Genomic DNA, 22,994 nt, shown 5'->3' with positions numbered 1-22,994 from the left:
TGAGTGTCAATAAAAATAAAGTCAGAAAAGTCCCAAAGAGAAAAAGAGTCAACAAAAGAAAAAAATAGAATCAAGTAAAAGAACAAGCTGTCAGAACTACGCATGACCTGATTCTCCTCTCTCAAGGGTGAGATACATAGGCTACCTTACTCTGGGCTCTGTCTAACCAAATAAAAAAATTTAGAATTTCCCAGTCAAAAGAAACTGGGGCATGAGTTAATCCTCATTGTTTGAGTCGATTCCAAAAGTTGTAATTCCTACCCCACTTTTAGTATCGTTTGGGCCCCATGCCATCCTTTCTTTCCAACCCTATCCAAAAGTCAAGTTACAATCAAAGAAAGACCTTCGGATCAATCTTTGAGAATGTTAAGGCTAAGCATGCAATGGATGTGATGACACATTTTGGGAACTACTCGTCTTCCTCATGAAGTTAGGAGAGAAATAAAAATGAGAGAGTCTTATTGGTAAAAACCCTCACGGGCACCATAAGGCGACAGTAGGTTAAGAGAGATAAAAAATGAGAGAGTCTTAGCGGTAAAAACTCTCACGAGCACCGTAAGAAGACTGTGAGTTGAGAGAAAATGAAGATAAGAGAGTCTCATCAGTGAAAACCCTTACAGGCACCATAAGGTAATGGTGAAATGAGGAAAATAAAATAAGAGAAGTTTGTTGGCGCAAACCCTTCAAGGCGCCACTAGCCGAATGAGATCGTAAATGCAATTTACCTAAGAAAGTAACTCAGTTTCAAGGTCGTTAACTCAACAACAATTGGTAGAAAGTTTGGATGAAAAGATCAGGCTGCTTAATCCAGAATACATGGCATAATCATTAGAGGTGACTATCATTTTTTTGGATGAATTTGTCGTTTCTTTATTTCAAACGGGGACATTCATTGTCTTTTCTTTCTTCTCTTTATTTTTGTTTATCTTTCTTGAGTTAGTTATCCAAATAAAAATTGTCATTCTGTTTTCTTTTTTTGTCTATGAGTCAAGTCCATGTAAAAAACAAGTGAGAAAAGATTTCAAAATTGGCTACCAGCTTCTTCAATTGTACAAAGCAAGACAAAGTGTCAGAACATGAAAAAGACATAATGGTGAGCCAAAATGGGCGTACAGGAATTGTGTCAACAGACATGTCTGGGAACTCATGAAAATACTAAGGTTCAAAGGGTTTATTTGAGAAACACGACAAAGCAGAAATACTATGTTTGTTTCAGAGTCACTCTTAATAAGCTGAGTTTGGGTCAATAATACAGCAAGTCAATGACATATGCTAATGGATGGAAGCAAAGCTAAATATGATGGGGGCTGGAGAAATTACCTCGAAAGCCAAAGCCACAAAGTAGCCACCATGTTTTTAAACTCACAAGTTTTCTTTGTATATAACAGGAACACATGTTGCATTCAGATCAAGGATTTTAGAGCCTAAACATCAAAGGCCATAATTTCTCACCTCAAAAAATGCAAGAGGCAAGGTTGCTGCACAGGTTTGGTAATCAAAACCATGGTAAAACTCATAATTCAAGATCTCTAGGAGACGCACTTCCTTGTTTTGATAATTCAAACAACATTGGTAAGGAGACACACTTCCTTGGTTGGGTAATTCGAATTTTGTTTCTTAGGTAATGCACTTCCTAACTCAAGTCTTGATTCCTGGAAGACGTACCTTTTAGTTGAGTTATTTCCCTTGACCCCTAGAAGACGTACCTTTTTGTCAAGTCATTCCCCCTAATTCCTAGAAGACGTACCTTTTAGTCGAGTCATCCCCCTTGATTCCTATAAGACGTACCTTTTAGTCTAGTCATCCCCCTTGATTCCTATAAGGCGTACCTTTTAGTCGAATCTTCCCCCTTGATTCCTATAAGATGTACCTTTTAGTCGAGTCATCCCCCTTGATTCCTATAAGGCATACCTTTTAGTCGATTCATTCCCTTTGACCCCTAGAAGACGTACCTTTTAGTCGAGTCATCCCCCTTGATTCCTATAAGGAGTACCTTTTAGTCGAGTCATTTTCCTGGATTCCTATAAGACGTACCTTTTAGTCGAGTCATTCCCTTTGACCCCTAGAAGACGTACCTTTTAGTCGAGTCATCCCCCTTGATTCCTATAAGGCATACCTTTTAGTTGAGTCATTTCCCTATATTCCTATAAGACGTACCTTTTAGTCGAGTCATCGCCCTTTGATTCCTATAAGACGTACCTTTTAGTTGAGTCATTCCTCTTGACACCTAGAAGACGTACCTTTTAGTCGAGTCATTTCCTTTGATTCCTATAAGACGTACCTTTTAGTCGTGTCATTCTCTTTGATTTCTAGAAAATGCACTTTCTATTCTAGTCATTGCACTTAATCCTTATGAGACGCACTTTCTTGTTAGTTTTCATTTGTCAGGTGACACACTTTTTAATTTAAACTTCTATCTCTAGAAGACGCACTTTCTAGTTAGAATTCCTCACTTTAATTCTTAGGAGACGCACTTCCTAGTCTTGGTCATTCATATTTACTCTCAAGAGATGCATTTCATGGTCAGAGTCTTGATTCATTATTGCAACATGCAAGTAGGTATGATCTGACTTTCTCAAAACTCTTCTGGTGGTAAACTGGGGCCAAAAAAAAATTTATATCTGTTTTTGAAACTTTACTTTTTTGGCAAACGATTTTCTCTTTACAATAATTTTATTTGGGATAATTTTCTTTCTAGTTTTGATGTGATTTTAGGAGCCTGCCCGAAGCACAAGGCGAATAAATGGAAATTCAAGCATCAAGGTGAAGAAATTGAAAGTCAAGCAACAAGGTGAAGAAAGTCAAGTAACAAAGTGAAGAAAATGAAAGTCAACAGATCGAAAATAGCAAGTTAGGAGCCCGCTTGGAATACAGGGTGATAAAATTGAAAACTAAGCAACAAGTTGAAGAAATTTCAAATCAGGAGCCCGCCTGAAGAATAGGGTGATGAAACTCAAGTCAAGAGTCCAACAGAAGCAGTGTAGATAGGATTTTGTAATTTCATTTATGTTTTAACTTGTAACTTTTATTTTTGATGTAATGACAGAGCCGCGGACCGGAACCTCAAGGGAACCTCACTCGACTCTCCAATTCGGTATAGTCCTTCTCTCTCTAATTCTTTGAGATACCCGTGACTCGATTCCCTCATAACTTGGGTAGGTAGGATTTCCTAAGTCAAGACCTGGTTTCCCTCCTTCCTCGTGCTCCGTGCTTTTGAATAAAGGTCAGGACAAAATTCTATCTCGTTGTCTACTGCTTTGTATGAAAACACCATGTGTTTTCATCCAAAGGGGGAATGATGTAGACGCGTAATTTTGTTCTTTCCCAAAAATATTTTAATCATTTTTTTTATTTTTTTAATTTTATTTTAATTTTATTTTTATTTTATTCACCTTACCATACTTTTATTTAATTGATAATTTCTCCCCAAAAAAGAATTGAAAATAATTAAATAAATAGCATCTTTGCCACCTTACTATGCCACCTCAACAACTCACTTTTCATTTTTTATTGGATACATGCAAAAGGCACACGCCCTACTCATTTTTTCACACGCCACCCTCATTTTTCCACATGCCACACTAACTTTTTCACATGCCACACACTTATTCACACAAGCCACCAATTATATGCTTCCACATAGGATAATAAATAAAGAAAAAGAAAAACCAAATAAAAATATAAAAGGAAAATTCTAAAAGGGGAAAAGAGAGAGGCTCATTCTTTCATCATCATCTTCTCCACAATAATAACAATCACCAAATCATCTTTCTCATAAGAACAAAAAAAAACCAAGGGAGAGAAAGAAATAATCGCACGAGAGAAAAAAATCGAGAGAGAAAAAAATCGAGAGAGAAAAAAGGTCTAGACAATAGGAATCTGGCGTAAACAGTGCTGGTAACAGTAATAGCATGAATAGTAACGAAGTGAACAGTAACGACGTGAACAGTAAATGCGTGAACAGTAACGAAGTGAACAGTAATGGCGTGAACAATGTCGGTGAACAGTGTCGATGAAAAGTGACGGTGAACGGGTCATTATTTCTCATTGTCGAGTTGAATTGTTAATGTTAAGGTTCGGCTCGAGGTTTTCGGGTGCGGACTCTCTTTATTCGAATAACATTGAGTTTGAAAGCTTCAAATTGAGGTCCAATTCTACTCTCTCTTTTTTTTTTTTTTAATTATTTATTATATTTGGTGTTGGATTGAATGTTGCGTGTTATTTGGTCCTTGTTGGTGATGAATGCGTGTTTATTTTGACTCGTGGTTGGTTTGCTTGAGTATGGTTTGGTGAAATGGTATCTCGTTTGAGAATTGAAATTGGTTGTTTGGGGATGGAATTGAGAAATTGATAAAAAGTTGAACTTAGATTAACTTTGGTTTATTGTTATTTTGTTTAATTCGTAATGAGCATGAATATTGTTGGAATGTGATAGAATTATGATATGTTGAAATGGACAGGCAAATGTCGGTTTGGGTAGGCAAAACTTAGGAGTGATGTGTTTATTAAATGTTTTGAATGTTTAATGTGCGTGTGAATGTTTGGTTTCTAGTTTATCATGTTTAATTCAAATGTATTTATTTAGTCGGGGAATGCCCCGAGACACATTGTATTTATTCACCGGGGAATACCCTGACGTACTATGTTGGCGAAAGACGTTTGTGAGGAAGGCCCGAGGCATCGGGTAAAGCACGGGAGCGTAGTTAGTAGTAGTGTAGGTTAGATAGGATTTATTTTTGCATATATCTATTTTGTACTGAATAAATTGGACTGGACGCTGTACTTTTGATTCGATTTTTTGTTTTGTTTCTTTGTTTGATTGTTTTACGTGTTTCGTGTGGTTTGTATATTCATAGTGTCAAAATTAGCCGATTACGCTCCACCAAGCGACCATGGTCAAACCAAGGGATCGAGGGGTGCCTAACACCTTCGCTTCAGTCAACAAAATTTTTTAGTCGGAATCTTTGTTCGCAAACCAGTTTAAAGAGTCAAATGGTTTAGAAAAGGATTTTACAATGGTGACTTGGCACACCAGATTAGGCCAAGTGGCAACTCTGATTTTGAATGTAAAGACAATCCTTCTTCGAAACAAATCATTTTCTTTTGTCACTTAATAATAAAAACACTTTCGAACTTAAATCGAATCTTTCGGAGTTGAAAAAGGGGTGTGACATCTTGCACCAACTTACTCTTCACTTTTTGTTACTGGACCCCACAACGAAATCTATAAATCTTTTAGAGGGAATGGTCATTTGCTTGCTCCTTCTAGGTTTGAGAAATATTATTGTCCACCGTGGCTGCCAAGTTGTCCTCCACATCAGCATTTGTGCTCATAACACATTCCCTTCTCCATTAGTTTTGACTTTGAACATTGGAGAAGTGACACATGTCATAATCAAATGGATGAAAATGGTTAGAAACCCATACCCCACTAGCGCCGCCTCCACAAATTCCCAGCTCACAATGTCATAGGCCTTTCTTAGGTCAATTTTCATGCATCTTGGTGTAGTTTGTCTGTTATAATGTCTGAGGATGTCCAAATCAGAACATTATATAGCATTGATCGGCCCTAAACAAATGCAGATTGATTCTCTGCGACAATAGTTTGTATATCCCTTTTCAACCTTTGACAAATCACTTTAGAAATGCATTTATACAGTTACATTACAGCATGATATTGGTCTTATTAGCAGATACATGGAAAGTCCCAAAGAGATGCATCTAAAGAGAATTTTTCTCTATTTGCAATGAACCACTAATTATGGTCTGTTCTACGGGAAAGGAAAAAAATCAGACTTGGTTGGCTTTCTGATAGTGATTATGCTGGAGATTTGGTTGATTGGTAGGGTACCTCTGGTTATGTATTTATGATGGGGTTGGGAGCAACTTCATCGTCTTCACGAAAGGAATTAATTGTGACTTTATCAACTACATAAGTTAAATTTGTAGCAGCAGCCTGCCAAGCAATTTGGATGCACAAGGTTATTGAAGAAATTCATTTCAAGCATAATGGCTGTACTACCATTTCATTTCTTAAGAAATCTCACAAAAGATGGAGTAATTGATCTCACAGAAAGGTGTTGCACGTTAATACCTTAGCTTCTTAATATTATATCTAGATGGAGAAATAATAAAATAATGTCAAATAAAAATAAAAAATATAATATCCAATTACCCCCTGAACTATACCCAAAAAGGCGACCACACACCTCAACTTAAAGGAGGTCGTATTACCCCCGAACTAATTAAAAGTGAAATTTTCACCCCCTATTGCCTATGTGGCACATACGTGGCACTTACGTGGCACAACACACTGAAGTGTCCACGTAGGCACACGTGTGTGCCATGTATGTGCACATAGACAATAAGGAGATGAAAATTTCACTTTTAATTAGTTCAGGGGTAATAGGAGGTGTGTCATAGCCTTTTTGGGTAATTGAGTATTTTCTCTAATTAATATATGAAAAAACTAAATTGTGCATAACTAAGTTTTGCCTTACTAATACTTATATAACTCTTAACGAACAACCAAATGACCCGTAGTGATTCTTGGGTGTGTTTGGTATGGAGAAAAATATTTCTTTTAATTTTTTCATATGTAAGTAGTAAGTTCTCCCTATGCACAAGATCTGTTGAAGGGCCGAACTACAAGGGCTTATTGTATACATTCTTGCCTGCATTTCTAATTTTCTCTTGCTTGGTTGCTCAATTATTTCAAAACACTTTCTCTAGTAAAAGTGTTATCTGATTAACTTTCAAACAAACTTTTAATAATAAAGTGTAGTCAAACAAAGTGAGCAGTATTGAAAGTTTGATTTTCTTTCTTTCCTTTTATACTTTGTGGAAGACAAGTGAGACCACATTGAAATTGATTCATTTGGGCGCGGCAACAATTTTTGGGAGTCTGAGCAACATAGCTTTGAAGCAACAAGATTTGATAGGGCCCTTTCTTGTTTCAGATAATAATAGCACATGTACTGTGATGATTATATAGCATATACAATTTTCTTCATCACAGGTAGATGGGCATTTGTTTTTTTCTTCAATCATTTTCAACAATGGTCTAGATTCCATCATTTTCACTATTGGTTAAGATGACCAACAATGATTAAAAAAAGAGTTGACAGGTCATTAAAATTGTATTTATTAAAATATTTCATTCTTCTTTCTTTCTTTCTGTTGGTGGCCTTTCATGTTCATCTTTAGCCAACTTGTCATGAGCATCTAAAAGCACTCACACAAAGTAGTAGCCTTTCAACTGCAAAACTATACTACTCTGACAAGATTTCTTTTGATCCAATAGCTTACTCTCTTTGCCGTTGTTTCTCAAACAAGGGGTTGGTTCTATAGCTAAACTACAAATCGGGAGAAGGTAAGATCGTGTTCAAAGTCTCTTCTTTTCTAGTTCTCTCTATCTTCTACCAGGAATTTCATTTTTCTTTACGGCTCAAAGATATAATAGAAATATTTTTCTTTTGATTGCATTGACAGCATAATAACATGACGGGGTTGGTCAATAAAATGATAAAAATGATCCCTTATGTTTGGGGTAGGCTTGAAATTATCTCTTGTAGATACTTCTAAGCATTAGTTTTGATCCATTAGACTTGTTAAAAGTGAGCATTAAGACTTGAGAAGTCAATGAATTGTAATAATGCAAACGTTTAATTTTTGGTACCTTAAATACTTATGTGCACCGAATGTTTACACTATATCAATAAATGTATGACGTGTTTGAACATACACAATTATTACTTAATTTTGGTTAGTTAATGTGTATTTTCACTTCATTAGATTACTTAACTATGGCAAATTGTATTAAGTTGTATATTTTTGAGTACCTATTACATGTACTCTAGTAGTAGTATTCTTAAGTAACAGGAGATCTTGATTTACACATAGTTGAGTCTTAAATTGTTAGTTCCGGTAAGTTTTGTAACAAGAAGTGGTTTTGACTTCTTAGAGAGTTGGTCGTGAAAAAAATTAGAATTAGTGCACCAGATGGGGTTGCTAAGAATGTTGATATCAAAGAATAGAGCCAAACAAAGAGAAACAGAAAAAGTAATATAAAGTGAGCAGAGTATGCTCTTATTTAATTAAACTGAACCAAATTATCTGTCACTTTATTCATTCCTTTTATTTTTATACTTTGTGGCAGACAAGTGAGGTCCATCAAAATTGATTCATGTTTTTTATTTATAAACTTTTGGTCTTTTTATAATCATTAAACCAAGACAGTGATTTGATGTCATTATTCCCTTTTTACGGTTTAATTCCTTTTCTATATTGATGTCATTATTCCTCTTATTATAAATGTGCACAAGTAGTCTCTCCCTTTCATTTTGTTTGTTGTTGTTTGACTTTCCACAAAACTTAACATAAGATAAAAAAGATACAGTTAAAACCCTATATAACATCACCTCCGTCTTCAAAATTTTTTTTTCATATTATAATTTGCCTCTCAAACAAAATGAAACCGAGGAAATAATATAAAGTTATCAGAATATTGATTAACTTTCTTCTCTTTTTCCTTTAAAGTTTTTATGGCAGATAAGTGAGGCCCCATTGAAATTCATTCATGCTTTTTCTTTCGAGAATATTTGGAATATTTATAGTTTACTTTTGTTCAATATATAATAATGTTGGAATTTGATTCTTCTTTCTGTTGGTGAACTTTCAAAACATACCTATTTAGCCAATTTCTTTCAACTTACTGTTTCTCAAACAAGAGGTATTCTAATAATTCATGATTTGTTGAACATTAAGTGGTTAAAAGGTAAGGTTACATTGAAGGTCTCTTATTCCTTTCTTTTTTTTCTGTCCTCAATAGGATCATTATATTATATTGTTCATTATTATTAAATTGCTCATCCACAACTGAAAGAGTTTATGAGAGAAGGGTAGATTTCACATAGAGGTCAATAAATCGTTAGATTTGAAATCAAGCTCTCTATGTTGGTGGATAGATATTGAGATTTTCAATGGTTCAGTTAGGACTTTGGATATCAAAATTGTTTCTTGTTATGGATTTTATGTATTCTTTTGAGTAAAGCACCTAGTGACCCCCGAACTATGTCCAAATTTGCTACGATACGCTCCAACTTCACGAGGGTCCTATTACCCTCCTGAACTAAAGTTTAACATATTTTTGTCAACTTTTTTAGCTGATGTGGCACCTTGTTTGTCAACCCTTTTTACTGACGTAACACCTTTGAAGTGTGCCCCATTTTATGAAATAAAGGTGCCACGTCTACCCAAAAGGGTGACAAAATACGTTAAAATTGAGTTCAGGAATATATCGGAGCAACTTTGATCATAGTTCAGAAGATACTGGATACTTATCTCAAAAGAATATATATATATATATATATATATATATTTCATGGCCAAAAGTCCCTATTGCAGCTTATTGTTCCCTCTTGAGAGTATGATTATGTTGGAGGCCCCATTTGCTTTTGCTTTATAAGATTTTTTGGAAATACTATGCATCATTTTCTACCTAGCATCAGAATTTTCATTAAGTGATAAAGGTTAGTCTCTGATAAACTTTGTTTAATTTTGGTATTAAGATTTGTAGAAAAAATTGAGAAAGTATACACAGAATGCTATTTACTTATTTATATCTGTACATCTTTTGCTACTTTATTCTCTTGATAAAATTTTTATCTACATTTTATACGTCAGATCCTGAGAATTTGTATTTGAAAGGCAATTTTAGTCATGGAGAATGAAGGACAAAGAGAGAAAGGAGAATCAAACAACTTTGTGGTATGTCATACTAACTCTCTTCCTAAATAATTGTTGTTAAAAAACTACTCATTCCTTGAAAACAAAGACTGTCTTTACTAACTTATGCAACTATTTAGTACTCCCTATGTTCCTTCTTATTTGTCAAAATTCACTTTATAAGAGTTGGATTGACTAATCTTCGGTGTTAAATTGATTAGAATAATTCAATATTTTAGATTTAAAATTTAGATATTCGAAAACTATATGAAAAATACTATAGTTGCAATTCTTTTCATGTTAATATGAAAAACTATATCTTAAAATAATGGTCAAAGTTCATGCAGTTGACTCTCGAGAAACAAAATGTGACAATTAAGAAAGGAATGGAGTAAAATACTTGTATGAATTTTTTCTCATTAAAGTTACTGCACTATGTGTTAATTACCCAGAAAGTATAATTCACCGCTTCAGAAAATAACATGCCGACAGTAAAAAATGTATTCTGAGGGATAGGAAATTTTAAGCACCCAAACTGTTAATGTACAAACCAATGTATAGAAAGCAAACGAATATAAAACATTGATTTGGTCATTTGGAAGGTGTCATTTTATGCTCTTTGCAAGGACGTTGTCAAAGTTCTGGATTTCATGGAGAGGTTAGAGAATGAAGAGGATCAAAATGCTGTCGACATAGCCAATCAAATTGAAAAGCCGAAATTGGTGCTGACATTTATTTGTATGTACGTCCAGCTTTCTCATTGTGATTTGGAAATATTTGAAAGTGTAATGAGTTATTCAAGACAAGAGGTTGAGGATCTGCTTCGACCAATTTTGGATGATGTTGACATGGATCATGTTTTTCCTAGCCTCATGGATAATATCGATGATTGTATCGACTCATCCCATCATTCAACATCAAGTTCCACCATGACTGATGAGCAGTTGAGCTTCCTCCTCCAGAATCTACATTATCTATCCAAGTGTTATGCTGAACAGATTTATCCATTAGAGACTCAGTATGAGATTCTTCTGAATGTGTGTGGCAACATGAAAGATTTCCATGGGTTGATAGTGAATCGTTGCATTGAGCACGAGATTGTTCAGTATGTCTTGCCTCAGTTTCAACTCATGGCTGAGAAAGTTGGAATCTTCCTTTGGGATGTTATAATTAAAGAAGACTCTCATCTACTCATATGTCATACCAATTTGAAAGCTTCAACTTCGGCAGAAGTTGGATGCTTCATCAAGCAGCTCCTAGAAACCTCTCCAGACATTATAAGAGAATATCTGATTCATCTACAAGAACACATGGTAAATGTTACTACCCCTAGAACTTCAGGGGCTCGAAACATTCATGTCATGATAGAGTTCCTATTAATTGTTCTTACTGACATGCCGAAGGACTTTATTCATCATGACAAATTATTTGATCTTTTGGCACGTGTTGGAGCACTTATCAGGGAGGTATCAGCTCTTCCTCGTGACTTAGAAGAAAAGTCAAGGAATGAAGAGAGAACCAATGAAACAAGTCGTGCAACTCTGGACTTGCTGGAAGAAAAAATTGAACTCCTCAAGGAAGATCTCAAACATGTTTATCTGAAAGCCCCGGACTCATATAAATGTTGCTTCCCCATGAATGATGGACTGCACTTCATGCATCTGCTACACATACACTTAAAAGATTTGCTGGATTCCAATTCTTATTCAATTGCTTTGATAAAGGAAGAAATTGGACAGGTGAAAGAAGACCTAGAATTTATAAGATCTTCCTTCGTGAAGATTGAGCAAGAATTGAATAAAGATCTCTGGGCACGTGTTTTAGATGTGGCATATGAGGCAAAAGATGTCATAAATTCAATTATCGTGCGAGATAATGGTCTCTTACATATTATTTTCTCATTTCCCATTGTGATAAAAAAGATCAGGCTTATCATAGAAGATGTCTCCCAATTACCGGAGAAGATTCACAAGAACAAGAGCCTCATTGTTGTAAACTCTCCCAAGAAGCCAGTTGAACGAAAGTCATTGACGGCTGATAAAATAATCGTAGGTTTTGAGGAGGAGATAAACTGGTTGATTACTAGGCTCACCAGTGGACCGAAAGATTTGGATGTCATCTCAATCACTGGCATGCCAGGTTCGGGCAAAACTACTTTGGCGTACAAAGTATACAATGATGAGTCCGTTTCTAGACGTTTCAACATTCGTGCATGGTGCACAGTTGGCCAAGAATATGACAAAAGAAATTTGTTGGAGAAAGTTTATAATCAAGTTACTGGCCCGGATTCAAAATTGAGTGAGAATATGGATGTTGCTGATGAGCTAAGGAGGCATCTGCTTGGAAAGAGGTATCTTATTTGTTAGATGACTTGTGGGATACTGATACATGGGATAAGTTATCAAGACCTTTTCCTCTAGTTGAGTATGGAAGTAGAATAATTTTGACATCCTGAGATATGGAAGTAGGTTTGTATGGAACGCGCAGCACTGATCCTCTTAACCTTCGATTGCTAAGACTAGAAGAAAGTTGGGAGTTATTAGAGAAAAGGGCATTTGGAAACAAGAGTTGCCCCGATGAACTATTGGATGTTGGAAAAGAAATAGCCGAAAATTGTAAGGGACTTCCTTTGGTTGCTGATCTGATTGCTGGAGTCATTGCAGGGAGGGAAAAGACAATGTCTGTGTGGCTTGAAGTTCGAAATAATTTGAATTCCTATATTTTGAACAGTGAAGTTGATGTGATGAAGGTTATAGAATTAAGTTATGACCATTTACCTCTTCAACTGAAGCCATGCTTCCTGTACCTTGCTAGGTATCCTAAGGACGAAGAAATCAACAGAGATTGGTTGAAAATAATTTGGCATGCTGAAGGGCTTGTTGAACAGAGAGAGAAGAGTGTGGATGAACTGATGGAAATTTATTTTGATAATTTAATTTCCAGTGGCTTGATAATTTCTTTCAATGAGATAGGTGATGAACCGACTTGCCAAATTCATGATCTTGTGCACGACTTTTGTTTGATAAAAGCAAGAGAGGAAAATGTGTTTGGCCAGATAAGTTCAGGTGATCCATCTTCTTCTTCAGTTTTTATGCCACGCACAGTACGCATTGATTATAATCAGGAGCACTTTGGGCCTAACCATTTCATCCTGTTTAGTTCAAAAATGAAAAGGCATTCTGGTAAACACCACGTCTCTTTGGAGATAAATGGAGACAAGATGGAAGATCGTCTTCGTGATGCATGTCACCTAAGAGACTTGAGGCTTCTTAGAGTGTTGCTGCTGCAACCCTCTTTTATGACTGTGAAAGATTCTTTGCTGAATGAAATATGCATTTTGAATCATTTGAGGTTCTTAGACATTAGGACAGAAGTTAAATCTCTGAATTCATCTTTCTCAAACCTGTGGAATCTAGAATCCCTGCTGGTTGATAATGAAGGATCTTGTAAAGTTAAGAGTGCTGTCCATTGATGTTTGTTCTTTCTTTGATATGGATACAGATGAACCGATACTGATAGCAGAGGACTCAAAGTTAGATAACATGAGAAAATTAGGGAAACTCGTGGTTTCCTATTCGAAAGAAACAGATGATATTTTCGAAAGGTTTCCCAATCTTCAAGAGCTTAAATTTGTTCTCAAGGAATCACGGGGTTATTCAACAGAGCGATATTGGTTCCCGAAAGTGGATTTCTAACTAAACTAGATTACCTCAGAGTAGATTTTGAAAGTTCAAACACAATTGACAGTGGACCCTCTTTAGCGACAAATTGGTTGTGGGATTTTCACTTCCCATCAAATTTGAAAATATTGATGTCGTTTGACTTTCCTTTGGCATCCGGTTCACTATCAACATTAGCGAGACTGTCCAACCTTGAAGAGTTGTTCCTTACGAGAACAATCATGCAGGGGGAAGAATGGAACATGGGGGAGGAAGACACGTTTGAGAATCTCAAATTTTTGTTTTTGCAAGAAGTGGCTCTTGCTAAGTGGGAGTTTGGAGAGGAATCTTTCCCATGCTTGAGAAATTACAACTGTGGGAATGTCATATGCTTGAGGAGATTCCGACTAATTTTGGGGATATTGGTTCATTAAAAATTATCGAACTTGACAACAGCCCTCAACTTGGAGATTCCGATCTGAAGATTAAACAAAATGTTGAAGATATGACGGGAGGGGACGCGCTTAAGGTCGAAATATTTTGAGCACCAACAGATCAGGTTCTTCTCCCTTCTGAGGGCTATTGTAATAAATTATCAAGATGTTTAAATAGGTGTTTCCGTACAACATTTGGCTTCACGTGCAATAACAAGTGTTTTTATAAATCCTCTTGCCGATTAATACATCAATTGGTGGGAATTGATGAGTCTAGGGTACCTACTTGGAGGTTAATTCTTTTCCGATTTTGGAATCTCTCGTTTTCATCAGTAATATCTTCTAACAGTGGTTTCTTGTCTGCAGGTGGCGCATTTAAGTCCATTATTTGTAGGATCGATGAGGTCAAGTTTGAGCAGTCACCAGTTGGTGGTTCCAGCTCGAAGGTGTCAAGCTCAAAAAGAATGTAGCAGAAGCCTATCTCCTTCGGAACCCTGATGGTTAATTATTCCAAGAAAGAAACCTATCTGGGCTTTGTTATATGGTTAATTCTTTAGTGCTTCTCAAGTACAAATTTGATACTGTGGATTTACTTCATAACATAACAGAGGAAGATATTGGCTGTTTGAACAAAAGCTCCTGAATTTACATGAATCCTCTGTCAAAGTACTATAACCTCGATCTGAGTACTGATTCAAAACAACTATTTGACATGCTGTGAGGTTCCAGATACTCAATAAACAGTTTTTTTTACATGTAAAACAAAAGAGTAAATTATAAAAGTAGATGAGGTGTGTCACTAGGCTTTCACCTATTGTTTAATGGTTACTTATGTCTTTTTTCCAAAGGCATAATACATAAACATGATCCTAAGCTTGACACCAAATTATAACTTTGACCTTAAAACTTTGACAATGCACAAATATGACCTTTAACTATTCAAAACTGCACAAATATGACCTCCGATCCTACGTGGCAAAACGCGTGTTCAGAACGCAAAACTGGGCGCGTCTAGCTTAAAATTTAAGGGCATAATACATAAATATGACCCTAAACTTGACACCAAATTTATAACTTTGACCTTAAAATTTGACAGTGCACAAATATGACCTTTAACTATTCAAAACTGTACAAATATGACCTTTAAATGACTTTTCACTATTATTTTTTCATTATTTTTGGCTCAAAGATGAAAATGGCATCTAATTTCTTTTGTCATTGTGGAAAAAGAGCAATATTGAAGATTTATTAACTAGGTGGGTCAGCCTCAGACGAAAAAATCGCGCGAGTATGTATATATATTATAAAGCAAAGGGAGAATTTATGTTATATAACATATCTAAATATAATTTATTTAAATATTAAATTAAAGATGAAACTATACTAATAATAAAAAAAATATAGTTTTAATAATACGTTATTAAATTAATGTTATTAAGGATAGTAGTAGTAGTATATTAAATTAACGTTATCAATTTAACGTTATTAAAATGTTAGTATTAAATTAACGTTATCAAAACATTATTAAATTAACGTAGGAGAGGACCTACGTGGTTGTCATGAGGTTCACCCGAACCCCACAGTAAAAAGATTACGTTGTATATATAAGATAGAAAATCTATATTTATGTACGTATATTAATGTTGAACCACACGAAATAAGGCACATATATAGCCTAGTGTTGTTATTTGCTCTTCTTGGGTGCTTCCTTCAGCCTACTGCGCGGGTTCGATCCCTGCTAGTGGATTTTTTTTAATAAAAAAAAGCTAGGTGCTGCTGCTATGGAAATAAATAAAAATAATAATAATAATAATAAATACCAACCCTTTTGTTAGTCATTACACTCTCTCCCACTTTTTAATTACTTTACTCTCCCTCCCTATTAATTTACATAACATAGCCGACCTATACGTAACATTCTGTGTATATGTTGGGAGTTTTGTAATATGTTTAGAGAGTTGAGATTTTTTGTAATATTGAAAACATAAGTTGTGTATTTTCATAATTTTTAGTAATAATAATAATAATAATAATAATAATAATAATAATAATAATAATAAAAACGACGTTGTTTTAACGCAAAAAGCAAAACTTTGACAGTGCACAAATATGACCTTTAATATTCAAAATTGCACAAATATGACCTCCCTCCAAGTCACCCCTTTTAACGATGTGGCACCGTGTGATTGGATGAGCTTTCCATGTAGGCGCGAGTGAAACTCACGCATGGGGGTTGCAAAATCGAAGGTCATATTTGTGCAGGTTTTGAATAGTTAAAGGTCCTATTTATGCACTATCAAAGTTTAAGATCAAAGTTATAATTTGGTGTCAAGTTTAGGGTCATATTTATGTATTATGCTTTTTCCAAACTTTTATAACAACAACTTTTTAATAACAAGGATGAAATATCACTTTATTATGGAACATCACAGAGAATATTTTAACTATCCCCATTTACACCAAAGTCAAAAGTATAAAACTAGAAAGAAAAAATAACCCCATCAAATCAATTATGTTAAATAAAAGTGTTGGCACTTGATTAAATAATATTTATTATCAATTAAATTTTTTAGTTGCACCAAATTAAATTATTATATTTGTTGTATGAACATGGGTCCAATCACTGAGGAGTCGTTTGGTAAGAGGTATAAGGTGGAACATCACATTGATAAGTTTGAGATACCTTATGGATAAAACTTAAACCATGTTTGTTGATGAAATTTTTTTATCCTGGGACTAATTTATATCATTAATCAAACATGTATTAAATTAATACCTCGACTTACGATGGGTGTTAGCCTATAGATTGATGAGGTGTGGGCTCTGAAATTATTTTTGGACGAAACTTCTTGGTCGGGCCCCTGATGACCTATTAAAAATGAAATGAACACGTTTGTTTCTTGTGAGATATTGTGATTAGCTTTCTAATTAAATTAATCTAAACCTAATTTCCAATCCTATAAGTGTAACCTTTTGGACTTTGTGACAGACAAGTGATTAATGCTTTTGCTTTTTAGACCTTCATGGCAGTAGCACCAACTTATCTGGGGTTTGGGCTATAGGTGATAAAAGAGTTTTAAAATGAGGTGTAGGTGACACAAGTCTTAATTATTAGGTGGAGGTGACAATTACTTTATTATGGATTAAGAAAGTTGGGGAAGTTTGAAAATAACACACTTTGATCCAACTGTTAGCCTATATAACCAAAAACGGAGGGAAAAAAAGGTGCCTTTCTATTTCTTCTCACCCATTGTTGTTTTCTCTCTCTTAGCGATTTTTGTTGTTCATTGTTGTTGCTTCTTCATTCATCATCATCTTCTACTTCATTATCATCTTCATCTTGTTTTTGTTGACCATTTGTTGTTGATGTTGTTACTGTTACTGTTGCTATTTGACCAATTTCTTAGGTCAAATTTTATTTCGAACATCACTTTCCACTTTGCATTACTTCATAGGAGACGTTGGTAAGTCAAATTATGATTTTTAGTTGAATTTGTCATCTGGGTAACTGCTATTGTATTGTTGATTTCCAAAAATGGATAGACCCCAATCATGAATCCAACATAAGACCCATCTGTTTAAACAGATAAATCATCTGTTGTGACAGATGAGATATCTATTTCAACGGAAGACGGATATGTTGGATTTATGTTTAAGCAGATTGGTCATCTGTTGCAATATTTGACATATCTGTTGCAACAGATTAGTTACCTGTTGCAACAGAACTGAACACGATTCCAATATCTGTTCCAACAGATTACTAACCTGTTGCAATAGGTAAATTATCTGTCGCAATAGGTTGATTATCTGCTGCAATTGTCACTCATCTGTTGAAATCATCTTCAAAGGTGATTTAGTTGTAACATCAATCCCAACAGGCGCTTCATCTGTTGCAACGGATATTTAGGAGCGTAACATGAATCCCAACAGGTAAGAATCTGTTGCGACTGCTCACTTACCTGTTGCAACAGATAACACATTTATTGAGATTCATTCACGACACTATGAAATCACTATCAAATTTTTTTAACAAATGACTTTATTTAGGTACCACTAATAGAGGGATCAATAACAATAGGGATGGATTGTCATGGTCAATGGATCGAGAAGAGCAATCGATATGTATGGCGTTGGAAGGAGGGTGAAATGCTAGAGACGATAGTTATGACAGTCCAAAGTGATGATTCGTATGATGATTTTGTGAACTTAATCATCAGCTTTTGTGGGCTGAATTGTAAAATAGTAGAATTCTCTATCAGCTACATGCATAGCTCCTTTGAAAATCAGAGGGTACTGCCTTTCAAGATAACCGATCAGGTTCGGTTGCGTGCTTATCTAAGTAATTCAACCAGGCCGATGTTAAAGGTGTACATGGTTGAAAAGACGAGAATGAGAACCAGAACGTAGAAGAAAAAGAAAAAAAAGACTTCTTTGATTATAGGTTGGATGATCTAGACATGAATCTTCTAGATGATGATCAAACACCTACGCCCGTTGATGCGACCAATACGATGTACAGTTTTTCTCAATCGCCACAGTATGGAAAGCTTCAATACAATGGGACCGGCTTTTTTATTAGAATGTCATTCAAGGACAAGAATGAACTATCTAACATTTTGTTTATTTCTTGCTTGAAAAAAGATTTCAGAATAAAGAAGGTTTAATTCGAGCAGTGTCTTTTGCTTCAAATGTGCTAATTCAAACTGCAAGTGATGGTTGAGAGTGGTGAAGTATGCATGTTCTGACAGATTCATCATTAATAAATATGAAAAGCATCACACACGTGGTTCGGAGCACATCTCCGGCCAAAATCCTCACTCCATAGCAAAGGTCCTCGGTGAATATTTCAGGAGTAGTTTCCCCAATGGCAAAGGCCCTTCAACAAGGCTTATGGACAATCAACTCCTTACAGATATGGGTGTCCTGGTTAGTTATTTGAAGGTATATACGGCCATGGGTATTTCTAAGGACCTGGTTAGGGGGACACTCGAGCATGGGTATGAAGTCTTGGATGCTTACCGTTACATGATTGAGTCCACAAATTTCAGAAGTAAGATGACATTGCATCTGGATGAAAACAGAAGGTTCAAGTACTTTTTTGTATCCTATGGTGCTTGGATTCAAGGTTTTTGACATTTGAAAAAAGGCATAGCCGTTGACGGTACCTTATTGAGGAGCAGGTATAATGGAGTTCTGCTAGCAGCGGTGGCGCAGGATGCGGAGAATCACATCTTTCCTATCATTTTTTGTGTAGCGGACAAGGAATGTGAAGCCTGGAGTTTTTTTAAACAACTATGATGCTGCGTCGAAGATACCGAAGAGTTGTATTTTGTATCGGATAGGCATCCAAGTATTCCAAAGATGGGTTCACTTTTTTTCACTTCAGCTTACTTTGGTTGTTGCATTAGGCATCTTCGAGAGAACATTCGAAACAACTATCACAATGAAAGGGTCGTCACCCTTTTTTATGGAGAAGCTAAAGCATATAGTAGAGAGGAGTTTTTAGACCATTTCAATTAAATAGTGGATGTGAATCCCAAGGTAGCAGTATTTCTCGCATGTATCGATTTTGAGAGATGGAGCCGGGCATTCTGTCCATCAAATAGGTACATTCTTATGAATTTTATCTCTTGTTTGATTTACAAGTTTAGTACGATGTCGTACTAAGTGATTCTTTTCTATAGGTACACTATTATGACATAAAACATTGCTGAATCGGTGAATTCATTGTTTGGTGATGAAAGAGAATTTTCCATCAAGGCTATGTTTGAAAAAATAAGTGAGAAGATAGCGATTTTTTTAACGAAAGGCATGTGCAGTTCAAGTGCCCAGAAAAAAGAACCCGATTTGTTCTAGAAATCGAAAAGAAAATATCAATGAACATCAGTTTAGGGAATAGGTTATTTTCTCATAAAATAGCAGATTACAAATTCTGTATCATCGGTCATGGTGATGTTGCCACGGTCGATCTTCAAACATGATCTTGTACATGTAGAGTTTTTAACTTGGACAAAATACCTTGTCCACATGCTATGGCAGCCCTTCGAGCTCAATACGGTCATAAATATGGACCTGAAGTTTACGAAAACTCCTCTCAATATTATTCGATGGAAAAATATGAAATGTCATACAGTAGGCATATTACTCCGGTGCCTCCCGAAGAATCTTGGGTTGTTCCAGTAGATCTTATGGAGAGATTAATACCTCCACCATATATTGATCCGAGCACTATCAAATCGGGAAGAAAGCCATATAAGAGGAGGCGTGGAGTTGGAGAATCATTTTCATCAAGAAGAAACAAGTGCTCCATATGTAAGTGCGCTGGCCACAAAAGAACTACATGCCCAAATCATAATCCACCATGATCGTTGTAATTGCAGTTGTTGTTTGTTTGTTTGTTGTGGACTTTTATATATTTAACTCATTGTTGTGAACCTAATGTTATCATTTATTATATATAAAATATCTTTTTTTAAATAACTTGTGCATCAATAAAAAGAGACAAAACATGAACTAAATAATACAACAGACCACAATTATTCTCAATAGTTGCACAAACAACTGGAATGCTTTCCTCTAACAGATGACAAATCTGTCAAAATAGATGGATAATTTGTTGATATGACCAATTGGTTCCAACACATGATCTATCTGTTGAAAGAACTCAAAATCCAAAATTGCTAGTGCTACTGGATTCAACATTGTCTCCAACCGTCGACATGTTAACATGTATTAGATTAGAAGAAATAGACAGAATGAAAATTGAATAAGAATTAAAATGCCAAAGTCTGACTAAAAGTAAATTTTTCATTAAACGAAAAATAAAATATATTAGGTATAGATCTGATATAGAAAAATTAAAATACATATGATAAAAGAAAAAAAACATTCTAATTATTATTATTATCATCATCATCATTAATGACAGCTGGCCAATCTACTTGCAGCTGCAGGGCTCTCATCAGCCTCTGCATCTCTCTGAACATCGTCACTCTCACAGCGACCAACTTGCTCTGTAGGTTATTAACCTGCCTCTGAAGTTCCCGCACTGTGTCGCATAGAATAGCAATATCCGGAAAAGAATCAGTCATATCTAGAACACACATAAATTGACCAATGTAAAGAAAAAATTCAAAAATGTAATACAACGTATACGACCAACTGGTAAATTTACACTAGAGAAAAACTTACCTCAACGAGAAAGGAATATGTTCTTTGAAGAGAAGTGGTTGAAGATGTTACACGAAAGGAAAAAATGCAAGAAATAAATAGAGTAGAATGAAGATTAAAGAGGGACCTATTTATAGAGGATTGAATCTAGACGTATCAGGCCAAAAGGCAGGACTATTCAGCTCTATTGCATTAATTACATTCAAACTGGTGGTATTTTATTTTCTATGAAAAGTCATGACTTTTTATTTTACATTAATTACTTCTCACCTTTTCATAGCGGTTTGAGACTAGATAAAAGCTATTCTTATTGAGCTGTTGTAACAGATCGTCCATCATTTTTAACAGATTTAGCATCTATTGTAACAGATGGATTGAATGTGCAACAGACGGTCTATCAAAATAGATTTACCATCTGTTGCAATAGATGGTTTGTATATGCAACAGATAAGACATCTGATGCACAACTTATGTATTATCTGTTGCGACAGATGGACAATATGTTGGAGGAGATGCTTTGATATCTTCTAACGGCTGATTCATCAGTTTCAACAGATGGAGTATTTGGTTCATTAGCTATTTTGAATGTGTTAGATAAAATGTCATGACTCTTCACCTCTTTTTAATAGTCCCTCCGTTTCGTATTAGTTGGGCCCTATGGGCTTGGCACACCAATTAATAAAAATAGAAATTAGGTGATTATTTTACCAAATTGGCCTTATTAATTATGATTTGAAAGTATAAATGTGAATAATATACTTTATGTAGTCATTTAATAATAGGGATAATCTTGGAAGAATATAATAAAATTCTCTTGATTTTATAAATAAGAAAACTAAATTGAAATAAAATTTTTTAGCAAGAAGTAATCACATGCGTGCAGATGAATTAAAAAAAATAGTGTGGTCTATCATAATAGATTTACCATATGTTGGAGGAGATATTTTGATTTCTTCCAACAGCTGATTCGTCAGTTGCAACAGATGGAGATTTTGATTCATCAGCTGTTTTGAATGTTTTAAGATAAAAACTCACGGCTCTTCACACCTCTATTTTAATAGTCATCACATGCGTGCAGGTGAATAAACAACACTGTCTAACATGTCCTGATGGGGTAGGAAAAATAAGGTACGTACAATGGATCCCATTTTCATGCATGCGAGTTATGTATATTATTGATCAGGCTACCGTAAAGACACACATAAAGTGCAATGATTTTGTGAATGCAACTTTTTACCAATTAGACACTGATCCTTCAAACAAGATCCTACATTGTATAGTTTAGTTTGATAGGTGCGAACTAATAAGCCTGAAAGGTTCTAAGACGGTGGTGTCGATACCCTGTTATAATTTAATGACGATTCATGCTCATGTTTTTGTGTCAAGTTTGGGGAAGGGTTCAAGTTTTGGCGGCAGTGTAAATATTTAATAGTGATTGGACCGATTTTAATGGCCGATGGACGTCTTGAAATCCCTTTGAATCCTCGCAATGCAGAAAACAATGATGGAACCAATAGAAATTTCCCTAGTCCAAATTTATATGGATGGATTGCTGGAGGAGACTTTTTTTTACAGCAGAAGGTGCTTGGGAGAATACGGGGGAAGTGTAGAAGGCCATATATCATTTCATACCTTGTTTAAGAGGAAACATAGGGTAGGAAGGAAAGTGTACCGAAATTGGCCAATGAAATTCGCATGAGAAATGAAAAAACTGGATGAGCTTCAAATGTGGAAATGTATCAAAATATAAAAATCCGTCAGTCGATGAAAAAAAGAAGAATGGTCAACAGGACTGGAGCTGGGCACTTTGTTTGAGAATGCAACTAGTGAGCGTGGCCTCAATGAAGACTCTCACAAAGTGCAGGACCAGAACTCCAAGGAAAAAGCTTAACGAGCACGGAAGGTGGTAAGAGTGTCGGTTAAAATTGAAACCTATATGTCAATTCAGACCGAAAATCTTACCACCTTCCATGCTCGCGAAGCTTCTTCCTTAGGGTTCTAGTCC

General features: G+C 35.4%; 1 protein-coding gene, 1 long non-coding RNA gene and 1 pseudogene across 3 annotated transcripts in view; 2 read left to right on the top strand and 1 right to left on the bottom strand.

The window, feature by feature from the left end:
- LOC107852308 (putative late blight resistance protein homolog R1A-3) overlaps nucleotides 1–22,994 on the bottom strand; it is a gene marked incomplete at its 5' end in the record, with an annotated part of 58,362 nt that overhangs the window by 31,512 nt on the left and 3,856 nt on the right.
- On the top strand, nucleotides 6,907–10,420 carry LOC107873745. Of its 2 annotated transcripts, none has more exons than XR_001675512.2 (3): nucleotides 6,907–7,372; nucleotides 9,685–9,768; nucleotides 10,353–10,420. It is a non-coding gene; the product is annotated as an uncharacterized LOC107873745 (long non-coding RNA). The 2 variants fall into 2 exon arrangements; XR_007056328.1 differs by having other exon boundaries at nucleotides 6,948–7,372; nucleotides 9,709–9,768; nucleotides 10,353–10,373.
- LOC124899210 lies at nucleotides 10,448–14,163 on the top strand (annotated as a pseudogene).

This window comes from Capsicum annuum, chromosome 6 (genome assembly GCF_002878395.1).
Source record: "Capsicum annuum cultivar UCD-10X-F1 chromosome 6, UCD10Xv1.1, whole genome shotgun sequence".
Classification (NCBI taxonomy): Eukaryota; Viridiplantae; Streptophyta; class Magnoliopsida; order Solanales; family Solanaceae; genus Capsicum; species Capsicum annuum.
Note: the sequence above shows the minus strand (reverse complement) of the source record. Positions and strands in the feature narration are given on the sequence as shown.